Raw genomic sequence first — 12,114 nt, forward strand, 5'->3', positions numbered from 1 at the left:
CATTTTATAAATTCCTAATTTGGAAATAAAAGCAGTTTGTAGCTCCAGGATGAGATACAAACAGACTTGAAACATGGCCTTACACCTAAAATACATTGCCTGATCTAAGATGTCACCTTTATTCTGATAAATCCAGCAGTTATCTGGGAGTAAGGATGCACGTGTTAATCAATCAAAACCTTCCCTTTCTGTTCCAAATGATTAAAGACTTAATAGCCATCTAGGTTTGTTCAATACATTTGCATAATTTGGATGACCCTTTGATCTTTTACTTATAAACTGTGTCCAATGTATTCTCTCCCACTAGCTGCCTGAGGAAGGAGTGGGGCCTCCAAATGCTTGTGGTTTCAAAGAAACCTGTTGGACTATAACCTGGTGTCGTGTGATTTTTAACTTTGTCCACTCCAGCCCAACACTGGCTCCTCCACATTTATTGCAAAGGGAATGGAGTATAAAAAAAGAAAGTCTTGTGAAAGCTACATGAAGCACTAGTTAAACCACACCTGAAATACTGTGAATAGTTTTGGTCCCCTTGTCTAAAGAAAGGTAAACTATCATTGAGGTCAGTTTAAAGAATGTTCACTGGTTGATCCTGGGATTTCCTATAAGGACAGTTTGAGTAAGTTGGGCCTGTACTCATTAAAGTTTAGAAGAATAGGTGGTGACCTTACAAAAACATATAACATTCTTAGTAGGCTGAACAGGGTAGACAATGAAAGGTTTCCATTCTGGTAAAGTTGAGGACCAAAAGATGTGATAGAGTAAGAGGCCATTTATGATGGAGATGAGGAGAACTTTTTTTCTCTCTCAAAAGTTAGTCAGTCTGTGGAATTGCTTATTGCAGACAGCAAAAGAGGCTGCAGCAATAAATATGTTCAAAGGCGGGTGCTGGAGCAATGTCCAAACATCACACTGTTATTTTTATGAATAGTGAAATGATTTCCATTCTTGGCATCTCTTCAAATTTTTCCTTAACTTTTTTATAATAAGGATGTAGTTCCTTCCTGGTGTATAAAGACAAAAAAAATTACCATCTATTGTTAATACAATGCCATTGTTTTTTTTAACCCTTTGAACAAAATGGGATATTTATTTTCAAAGGAAAATTCAGCTTTTGTTCCTTAACCTCTACCTCTTTTGAATGAACTGGGGACAATACAAACCGTTCTACTTAGAGTGTGATGATACTGGGTCTTTAAGAGATGTGTTCTGTCCTGCTTCTCTTGCAGAGGGGTGCTGTAAAAGCGACACTGAAATGTCTCCTTCATATATGTAGTTGATAAATAATTTTCAGGTCTCCCTGGGTGATTTTTTTTTAAAGTAAGACAAAAGAATCATGAGTGGGCAGGGTCAGACTCGCATATACCCAAAACGATTTTGGTTTTGCTCTCAATTATTTGGTGGGTTTTACTGGCTGCTGAAGTGCAAGCTTGAATTCTCTGTTGCTCGAATGCAGCCTTAGACAGAGAAGCTTCCTCTTTAAGAAATCAAAAGTTTTTTTTGGTTTTCTTTCTACTGGACTACAGAGGGATAGTCCATGGGAATAATACATTGTATTGCTGAATTGCCTTTACCAAGAATGTGTTTATGGGATGTTGCCTATATCAGAACAGTTGATGACTGGTGGGTAAATAATACATTATCTTGCTAAACATTTCAATAGAGTGTATTTTTTAATACATTTGTAAGAATAAAGTGTGTTTTGCTTAAAGCTTAGTGGTACACCAATCAAATCATACCTGAAACATAGAGCCTTATACTTGCTTTTCAAAAAAATATAAAAGTTAGATCTTAGGCCATCTCCATAATTTACTTTGGGAGAGACTGGTCTGGTCCTAACAAGAGAGAATTCTTGATTATGAAGTACGTAAGGGTTTCCTAGAATTTGAAAGTTATTCCCTATGACGTAGATTTCCTTCTAACATACCTGTTCTATTTCAGTTATTTTTGTGTGTGGTTCTTTAGTATTTTATTTTTCAGTGGCTATAATAGTGGTGAAAAAGGATAGACCAGATCTAAAACTTCAAGTTCTAATTTGGAGAAATGCCAATTTTGATGGTATGAGGCAAGACCTCTTGAAAACTGATTAGGGCAGATGTTCGCAGGTAAAGAGACAGCTGGAAAATGGGAAGCCTTCAGAAATGAGATAATGAGAATCCAGAAAAATTTGTTCCTGTTAATGTGAAAGAAAAGGCTGGTAGGTATAGGGAATGCTGGATGAATAAATAAATTGAGGGTTTGGTTAGGAAAAAGAAGGAAGTGTATATAAGGTATAGACAGGATAGATCAAGTGAATCCTTGGAAGAGTATAAAGGAAGTAGGAATATACTTAAGAGGGAAATCAGGAGGGCTTAAAGGGGACATGGGATAGCTTTGGCAAATGGAATTAAGGAGAATCCAGGGAGTTTTTACAAAGGACAAAAGGGTAACTAGGGAGAGAATAGGGCTCCTTAAAGATCAGCAAGGCGGCCTTTGTGTGGAGCCGAAGAAAATGGGGGAGATACTAAATGAGTATTTTGCATCAGTATTTACTGTGAAAAGGATATGGAAGATATAGACTGTAGGGAAATAGATGGTGACATCTTGCCAAATGTCCATATTACAGAGGAGGAAGTGCTGGATGTCTTGAAATGAATAAAAGTTGATAGATCCCCAGGACCTGATCAGGTGTACCCTAGAACTCTGTAGGAAGCTAGGGAAGTGATTGCTGGGCCTCTTGCTGAGATATTTGTATCATCGATAGTCATAGGTGAGGTGCCAGAAGACTGGAGGTAGGCTAATATGGTGCCATAGTTTAAGATGGGTGGTAAGGACAAGCCAGGGAACTATAGACCGGTGAGCCTGACGCTGGTGGTGGGCAAGTTGTTGGAGGAAATCCTGAGGGACAGGATGTACATGTATTTGGAAAGGCAAGGACTGATTAGAGACATCAGGTAAAAAATGAGGTCTGCAGATGCTGGAGATCACAGTTGAAAATGTGTTGCTGGTTAAAGCACAGCAGGTTAGGCAGCATCCAAGGAATAGGAAATTCGACGTTTCGGGCATAAGCCCTTCATCAGGAATGAGAAGAGTGTGCCAACCAGGCTAAGATAAAAGGTAGGGAGGAGGGACTTGGGGGAGGGGCGATGGAGATGTGATAGGTGGAAAGAGGTCAAGGTGAGGGTGATAGGCCGGAGTGGGGTGGAAGCGGCAAGAACATCCATCAACAGACACATCGACCTGGACCCCACATACAAACTACTACAGCTGAAACTGACACCCGGAAGCAGCAAGAACAAACCACTATAAATACCGGAAGAAACATCAAAGCAGCGCTTCACAGGAGGCTCCAATAGCACTGATGATGTTCCCTAGCCAGGGAACGAAACGTTTGCAGCAAAAACTTCCAGCTCGGCGAACAGAACCACAACAACGGACACCCGAGCTACAAATCTTCAACCAGACTTTAAATAATAGACTTATTATTTAGTTTATTGTTAAGAACCCAAATTATACAAACACTGGACAAATCAGATCCCAAACCAAAATCCATCTTGACAGATCATAGTTTGGATTTTGTTTCATTTAACAAAGTGGTCTTTAACTGATACACACGCATACAATGTTGCAGATTTGGTTTAAACAATAAATCAGAAGTTTAACACACACCTAAAATGAAAACTTAAAACAAAATAAACCAAACCATTCACATATAACACAAATTCAAATATTTTGAAAGACATAGTTAAATAATATATTTGAATTTTAAACTATTCACACCAGGGAATACTTTCCCTTCTCTATCACATCTGTAGGCCTTAATACAACTTTGACTTCAATTCTACATTTGAGAATCCAATTGGCTCTTCCTTGAGTCTGCATTCAACTAAGTCTAGATGTTCTCACCTTCAGTATCTCCTTTAGGGTTTTATCCAGATACCTCTGGTCTGGAACTTAAAACTAAGGGCGGCATGGTGGCACAGTGGTTAGCACTGCTGCCTCACAGCGCCAGAGACTCAGGTTCAATCCCGCCTCAGGCGACTGACTGCGTGGAGTTTACACATTCTCCCCGTGGGTTTCCTCCGGGTGCTCTGGTTTCCTCCCACAATCCAAAAGTATGCAGGTTAGGTGAATTGGCCATGCTAAACTGCCCATAGTGTTAGTGACAGGGTAAGTGTAGAGGAATGGGTCTTGGTGGGTTGCGTTTCGCGGGTCGGTATGGACTTGTTGGGTCGAAGGGCTTGTTTCCACACTGTAAGTAATCTAATCTGCTTACATAGAGGTAATGAATTTATTAACAGTTTTAAACCATCTCCTTTCATCAGAAGCACTGTGTTACATATCTAGGTTCAGCCAAAATTTCTGCAAAATTGCAAAGCTGAAACTGAAAAGTCTTTTTCTCCAAGTTATGGGTGTTTTTGCTAAACAAAAGGAAAATGAAAATCAATTTCTGACCTTCTAAGCTAAAAGCTAAATCAACAACAGATTCATTTGTTTGCTAATCAAATGCTTCCAATTTAACCAAATATTCATTAGCCCCTTAGGAGTATATCTCTCAAAGTATTCTTAAAAATAAATCACCAAAGTTACAAAAATACTTATAAATTAATTATTAAAATTTTTTGGACACCATGGACCAAAACTCATATGCTACCTCAGCCAAATTCAAATTTTGAAATGAAGGATATTGAAATATGGATAAATAACACACCTTACATCCTATCACTAACCCTCAAGGTTTCTGTTAGTTAGACTAAAGGGGATGTTTGGACTCATCCACAACAAACCACATAAAGCTGGATATAATGGTTACAATAATATAAATGCTGGAATGTGAAAACTGTATGGTATGAATGGTATGTAAAGATGTCATGTTTTGAATGAAAATAAGATGTCTGAAGGATGTAATTGAGATGAGGATTGTTGAAGGTGCTGGCAAGGCAGAGGGATCTGGATGTAGGTTTGCTCGCTGAGCTCGAAGGTTCTTTTTCAGACGTTTTGTCACCATACTAGATAACATCTTCAGTGATCCTCCGGATGGAAGCTTCTTCCGGAGGGTCACTGAAGATGTTACCTAGTATGGTGAGGAAACATCTGAAAATTAATCTTCCAGCTCAGCAAGCAAACCTACATCAAGAACCACGGCCTGAACTACAAATCATCTCAAAACTCACTAATGCAGTGTGATGTTAGAAGTGTTGGTAGGCATTACTGAAAAAGATGGCAAGCTGATCTGTTGTTTTTTAAAAAATTTTTCATCTCCTATAAGATCATTGAACCCGTATCGATACTGAATCCAGGACCTGAGAGATGTCACTGTTCTTGACCTGCTCAGTCAGCTTAGCAGGCCTGTTGAATAGTAGCACAAACAAAACTATTGAAAATACTGGAAAATAATGCTTCTGTCTTTACCCAGAAAACCTGGAAGAGGTCTAGTCACTCATTCTCTTGATGTTTCTTTCTTCCAATTGCCTTGCAGCAAAAATGGATCAGATATTACAACTAGTTATAAAATGAGGCATTTTCACTGTTCATCACCTTGGATAGGCCATTGGAAACTGCAACATGAATTAAAGAGCTCTCCATTTTATATCACAGGTAAGCAGGATACCAGCCATATCAAAATGCAACATGGGGGAGCAAAATTATTTCCTGCTTTTCCCAGCTCCACATCATATTAAATACTTGTTTTAAAAAATATATTTTTGAATAGCCTCTATTAGCCCTCTTTAAGAATTGCTGGTTAGGCCAACTGCAAAGCGAACAGGTACTAATGCATACATTGATAAGAATATAAAATGATTTTGAAATGTTTTCATTATTATTCCCTTCACAAAATACCTGATACCTTCAAATCCGTCAGGGTTATCAGTTCCAGTATCCGACATATCCATCAAACCAGTTTTTCTTTAGAACAGCATGAAACACACTAACTGTGAGATAATGATCAGAAAACAAAATTCTGAATAATAATTTTCAACAATTTCCATGAATGATAAACTAAATGCACCCTCTCTGATATCTTCTGATCCTTCTTGAAGCGTTGTGCTCAGTGGTGGGCACACTTTTCCAGTAAACACTGAACTAGTCTTTTAGACATGTCTAACATATTTTAAATGCTTTTGTTCTCTATGTCCTTACCAATAAAGCCTAGAATGTCATGTGGGAGAAAGTGAGGACTGCTGATTCCTGAAGAAGGGCTTATGCCCAAAACGTCGATTCTCCTGCTCCTTTGATGCTGCCTGACCTGCTGCGCTTTTCCAGCAATGTATTTTTCAGCTAGAATGTTATGTACATTGTTAACCATTCTTTCAAGGTGTTGGTCTAGTGGCACTATGACTAGACTATTAATTCAGAGAGGAGAGTGGGGGGAGGTAGCAAAGAGTACATTGGGTGAATGGAGGTGGGGATGAAGGTGATTTGTCAGAGAGGAAGGTGGAGTGGATAGGTGGAAAGGAAGATAGGCAAGTAGGAGAAGTCATGAGGGTGGTGCTGAGCTAGAAGGTTGGACCTGGAGTGAGGTGGGGAAAGGGGAAATAAGGAAACTGGTGACATCCACGTTGATGCCATGGGGTTGAAGTGTTCTGAGGCGGAAGATGAGGCGTTCTTCCTCCAGATGTCGGGTAGTGAGGGAGCGGCAGTGGAGGAGGCCGAGGACCTGCATGTCCTCGGCAGAGTGGGAGGGGGAGTTTAAATGTTGGGCCACAGGGCGGTGGGTTGATTGGTGCGGGTGTCTTGGAGATGTTCTCTAAAGTGTTCTGAATCCCCATCCCCATTCACACATTGTACTCTTTGCTACCTTCCCCCACCCTCCTCTCTGACCTATCAACTCCATCCCCATCCCCATTCACCTATTGTACTCTATGCTACTTTCTCCCCACCCCCACCCCCCTCTTATTCATCTCTCCACTGCAAGCACCCTGCCTCTATTCCTGATGAAGGACTTTTGTCCTCAGATGCTGCCTGACCTGCTGTGCTTTTCCAGGACCACTCTAATCTAGACTCTGGCTTCCAGCATCTGGAGTCGTTGTTTTTACCTTATTAATTCAGAGAGTCTGGTAATGTTCTGGGGAGCCAGATTCAAATCCCACCATGGTGGAATTTGGATTCAATAATATAGCTGGATTAAATTTAGGTTTATTGTATGGAGTAAGGAGTTTAATAAGGACCACAAAGCCATTGTTGATTTTCAGAAAAATCCATCTAATTCACTAATATCCTTTAGGGAAGGAAATCTGTCATCCTGACCTGGTTTGGCCTACATGTGACTCCAGGTGCCCAACAATGTGGTTGAAACTTAACTGTCCTCTAGGCAATTAGGGATGGGCAATAAACACTGGCCTGGTCAGCAATGCTGGCATCACATGATTTTTTTTAAAACCGCCATACTATTTTAAATGTTTTATATTGATACACACCTAGGCCCCATTACTCCTCTACTTTTATGAGAATTGTCTTTTTTATTTACATTGTCTCTCAATGTTCGTTCTACCCAAAACAAATTATTTTATTCTTTTCTGCATTAAAGTTTTTCTGCTGCTTGTCTTTGTATTCCACCAACCTGTCAAGGTTGAACATTTTGCATTATCCTCTTCATAGTCTAATATACTTGCAATATTTGTATTACCCACAGATGCGGAATTTATAACCTGTACACCAAGGTCTAGGAAATGAATATATACAGAGGAAGCAGGGGACTTAACTATCCATGAGGTACTACATTGGAAATCTACGTCCAATCTGAAAAGCAATGATTCACCAAAGCATTTTTTGAGTTACCCAACCAATATTATGTCCATCTTGTTACTGTCCCTTTTAATTCCCTGAGTTTGTGGATTGGAAAAACAGGCTTCAAGAGAAGAACACTAATGAGATGTGGGGATTGTTCAAGGAGCAGCTACTGTGTGTCCTCGATAGGTATGTACCAGTCAGGCATGGTGTAAAGGGCCTTGTGAGGCAGCCGTGGTTTAGTAAGGAATTGGAGTCCCTTGTGAAAGGGAAGAAGGCGGCATATGTAAAGATGAGGCGTGAAGGTTCAGTAGGGGCGATTGAGAGTTATAAGGTAGCCAGGAAGGAGCTAAAGAGGGAGCTAAGAAAAGCGAGAAGGGGACATGAAAAGTCTTTAGCTGGTAGGATTAGGGAAAACCCAAAGGCTTTCTATAGGTATGTCAAGAATAAAAGGATGACTAGGGTAGGTATCGGTCCAGTCAAGGATAGTAGTGGGAAGTTGTGTGTGGAGGCGGAGGAGATTGGAGAGACATTAAATCAGTACTTTTCATCAGTATTCACTCAGGAACAGGACACTGCTGATGTGAATATGGAATCACAAATAATTAGAATGGATGCCCTGGAAATATGCAGGGAAGAGGTTTTGGGAATATTGGAGAGGATGAATATAGATAAGTCTCCTGGGCCTGATGGCATTTACCCCAGGATCCTATGGGAAGCTAGGGAGGAGATAGCAGAGCAATTGGCCTGGATTTTTATGTCGTCATTGTCAACGGGAATAGTACCAGAGGACTGGAGGATAGCGAATGTGGTCCCATTGTTCAAGAAAGGGAGTAGGGATAGCCCTAGTAACTATAGGCCAGTGAGTCTGACTTCAGTGGTGGGCAAAGTCTTAGAGAGAATGGTAAGGGATAAGATTTATGAACATCTGGGTAGGAATAACGTGATCAGGGATAGCCAGCATGGTTTTGTGAAGGGCAGGTCGTGCCTCACAAACCTTATTGAGTTCTTTGAGAAGGTGACTATGGAAGTGGATGAGGGTAAAGCAGTAGATGTTGTGTATATGGATTTTAGTAAGGCGTTCGATAAGGTTCCCCATGGTAGGCTAATGCTAAAACTTCGGAGGTATGGCATTGAGGATACATTAGAGGTTTGGATTAGGAATTGGCTGGCTGGAAGGAGACAGAGGGTAGTAGTTGATGGATTATGTTCATCTTGGAGCGCAGTTACTAGCGGTGTACCACAAGGATCTGTTTTGGGACCATTGCTTTTTGTTATCTTTATAAATGATCTAGAGGAAGGACTTGAAAGCTGGGTAAGCAAGTTTGCGGATGACACGAAAGTCGGTGGAGTTGTGGATAGTGAGGAAGGAAGTGGTAGGTTACAGCGGGATATAGATAAGTTGCAGAGCTGGGCGGAAATGTGGCAAATGGAATTCAATGTAGCTAAGTGCGAAGTCGTTCACTTTGGTAGGAATAACAAGATGATGGATTACTGGGCTAATGGTAGGCTACTTGGTAGTGTGGATGAGCAGAGGGATCTTGGTGTCTATGTACACAGATCTCTGAAAGTTGCCACCCAGGTAAATAGTGCTGTGAGGAAGGCATATGGTGTACTGGGCTTTATTGGCAGAGGAATTGAGTTCCGGAGTCCTGAGGTCATGTTGCAGTTGTATAAGACTCTGGTGAGGCCTCATCTGGAGTATTGTGTGCAGTTTTGGTCGCCATACTATAGGAAGGATGTGGAAGCTTTAGAACGAGTACAGAGGAGGTTTACCAGGATGTTGCCTGGAATGGTAGGAAAATCTTATGAGGAAAGGCTGAGGCACTTGGGGCTGTTCTCATTGGAGAAGAGAAGGTTTAGGGGAGATCTGATAGAAGTGTATAAGATGATTAGGGGTTTAGATAGGGTAGATACTAAGAACCTTTTACCGCTAATGGAGTCAGGTGTTACTAGGGGACATAGCTTTAAATTAAGGGGTGGTAGGTATAGGACAGATGTTAGGGGTAGATTCTTCACACAGCGGGTTGTGAGTTCATGGAATGCCCTGCCCGTATCAGTGGTGAACTCTCCTTCTTTATGTTCATTTAAGCGGGCATTGGATAGGCATTTGGAAGTTATTGGGCTAGTATAGGTTAGGTAGGACTCGGTCGGCGCAACATCGAGGGCCGAAGGGCCTGTACTGCGCTGTATCCTTCTATGTTCTATGTTCTATGTTCTCACATTGCTCACAAGTCTGTTACATTCCACGTATTTTTTCTTTAAATTTGGAATTCCACACAGCGCATTAGCAATATTAGCTTCATCAAATTGCTCTGTTGCCTCACCACAATATTAAAGCTAATTAAATAAATATGATTTTCCTTAAATAAATCCATGCTGTCTTTCTTTAAAACACCTAACTTTGCCCTGTTAACATTAATTTTGTCCCAAATTATTATCTTTAGAAGGGCCCTCACCGTTGAGTTAAATTGACTGACTTTTGTCTGTGAGGCTAGCCTTCACACCCTTTCTGAACAAATAGTGTAACATTTGAAATTGTACAATCACAGACATTACTCCAGAACCTAAAGACGTTTGGAAAACTGTGCCCAGTGCTTCTGTAGCTTCCACCTTCACTTCTTTCAGTATCCTTTGTTGTAAATCATGCCTTATCAACTTTCAGTACAGACTTTTCCAAAACAACCTTCTTATCAATTATAATGCTTTGAGTGTCTCAACTACCTTCTCTTTCACCACTTTCTGAGCAGCATTTTCTTCCTTGGAAAAGACAAAGCAATGTGTTAATTTAACACTTCAGGCATGCCTCTAGAAAACTGTCACATTCCCACTTATGTTAGTTTTCAGTCTCTTTTCATAGTCCCTCTTTGTTTCTCCTACATGTTTTTTTCAATTCCCCTCTGAACCTTCTACTTCTGGCCAGGTTGTCAATTGTCTTCTTCATCTTACGTATGTTGCATGCAAATAAAATGAAATAAAGAATCGCAGATGTTGGAAAGCTGAAATAAAGAAAGAAATTGCTGAAGAAAATCAGCAAGTCACGCAGTATGTGTGGAGAGAAAGAAGAGTTAATGTTTTGACTCCATTGACCCTTCCACAGACCCTTCTTTTTCATATGTTACATGCATTCTTTTTCTGTGATATCATAATCTCGGTCTCTTTTGTCAGCTGGGGAGCAAAACGTTTGCTTGTCCCAACTTTCTACTTCTTGGCAAGTTACCAGTACTCAACGTCTTCTTTAGAAACAGCTATTGTTCTGCTGCAGTTTTGCAGTCTAGCCTTGAATTCCAATACATCTGGTTGCGATCCATTTTTACCTTATTGAAGTTAGCTTTCTTCCAGTTAATTACTTTTACTCTGGAGTGCTCCTTGACCTATTTGAAAACCAATCTAAACTTTATCATACACTTCATTGCCATTCCCTATATGTTATGTTACAGCCACTTAATCAACTGGGATTATCTCATTTCCAAAAACTATGACCAGCAAAGCCATCTTTCTCATTAGACTGGAAAGATACCGTTGGAAATTCACATTATTCGTACCACAATTTGAATTTGAATCATTAAGGTATTGCATTATAACTATTCTATAACACTAGGACAATTCTACAATTTCAGAGCAAAATTGATCATCTATCATTTCCACTATTTGGTAGTCTGCAGATTACACCAAACAATGTCATTGAACATTTTTCATTCCAAGTTGGGAGAAGATGTCACTGGATCAGAAATTCCGGTGCATGTTCTGGAGACAGGGGCTTAAATTCCATTAAGACAACTGATGGTATTTAAATTCAAGTAATGATTCTGGAATTTAAAAACCATTTCAGTAATGATGGCTGCAAAACTAATACTAATTGTTAAATTCCTGATAAAGGGCTTATGCCTGAAACATTTATTCTCCTGCTCCTCAGATGCTGCCTGACCTACTGTGCTTTTCCAGCACCACACTCTACAATTTGATTAAAGTAGACCAACTGAATCATATCTGAAGCAGAGAACCTTATATTTGCCATTTTAAAAAATATAAAAGTTAGGGTCCAGGCTATCTCCATACGATATTTGGGGTTCTGGTCTGGTCAATAAGATGTGGAAGTGATCCCCGCAACAGTGGTCTACAAGTAATCAGTGTGGGCTGGATGAAGGTTGTGAGTGTTCTTGCTCAATTTACAAGGATCAGGTGAGGGAAACAGGTCAGACCTTGGTGCAAGAGAAACCCACAAGCAATCCTGCAGCACAAATCTATTTGAAATAAATTTTAAAATTTGCAATCTAAGCTATCACAGACCCTCCCTTTGATTCATTCTCCCACCATCTCTCCTTTCACTTATTAAAAACTAATTATATTTGTAATTGTTCCTCAGTTCTAATGAAACATCACAGACCTGAAATGTTAATGTTGTTT

The 12,114-nt window shown here is 40.1% G+C and overlaps 1 protein-coding gene across 1 annotated transcript in view; it reads right to left on the reverse strand.

Annotated features, from left to right (window-relative positions):
- thsd7ba (thrombospondin, type I, domain containing 7Ba) overlaps positions 1 to 12,114 on the reverse strand; it is a 578,787-nt gene that overhangs the window by 201,028 nt on the left and 365,645 nt on the right. The window lies entirely within an intron of this gene.

Source organism: Hemiscyllium ocellatum, chromosome 7 (assembly GCF_020745735.1).
Source record: "Hemiscyllium ocellatum isolate sHemOce1 chromosome 7, sHemOce1.pat.X.cur, whole genome shotgun sequence".
Classification (NCBI taxonomy): domain Eukaryota; kingdom Metazoa; phylum Chordata; class Chondrichthyes; order Orectolobiformes; family Hemiscylliidae; genus Hemiscyllium; species Hemiscyllium ocellatum.